Source organism: Sinocyclocheilus grahami, unplaced genomic scaffold (assembly GCF_001515645.1).
Source record: "Sinocyclocheilus grahami isolate Dianchi unplaced genomic scaffold, SAMN03320097.WGS_v1.1 scaffold5695.1, whole genome shotgun sequence".
NCBI lineage: Eukaryota > Metazoa > Chordata > Actinopteri > Cypriniformes > Cyprinidae > Sinocyclocheilus > Sinocyclocheilus grahami.
The window spans coordinates 9,872-10,445 of record NW_015510314.1 but is presented as its reverse complement, the minus strand read 5'-3'; the positions used below and the strand labels follow the sequence as shown (position 1 = coordinate 10,445).

At 28.7% G+C, this 574-nt stretch overlaps 1 protein-coding gene across 1 annotated transcript in view; it reads right to left on the bottom strand.

The window, feature by feature from the left end:
- Window positions 1-574, bottom strand: part of LOC107577319 (fidgetin-like protein 1) — a gene marked incomplete at its 3' end in the record, with an annotated part of 5,282 nt that overhangs the window by 2,021 nt on the left and 2,687 nt on the right. The window lies entirely within an intron of this gene.

Here is a 574-nt window from a genome sequence, read left to right as displayed (position 1 = left end):
AATTTCTGTGAAATCCATTAAAACTGTTTTTAGTGAATCAACTCAAAACTGATTCATTTGCATTATGACTAAAAAAAAAGACAGTCATTTATGAGTATTTGTATATAAATTACATCTAATGACAGTAACCAGTATGTTACACTAGAGATATTTGTATGCACTGTGTGTATGTATAGAGAGAGAGTATAAAGTGCAATATCAGTCAAAATTTCTACATACCTGTCTAAATTTTTTTCTGTCTGAAGATCTTTCAATCAAATTTTTTTTCAAAATGTTGAAATTAGTTTTGTAGACAAATATAAAATGCCTGTATATCCATATATAGGCATTTTGTATTTGTTTACAAAACTGATGTCTTTGCAAAACTATTATTCTTTCCAAAAACAAAACAAACCCGTTTTTAATGGATGGACTTGGTAATGAAGAAAAAACAGCCAAGAGTACAGCATACACGTGAACTTCTTCAACAGTGTCGGGGGTAACTCATTACAAGTAATGCGAGTTTCGTAATCAGATTAATAATACGTTATACTTTTTTCAAGTAACTAGTAAAGTAACGCATTACTTTTTTAAT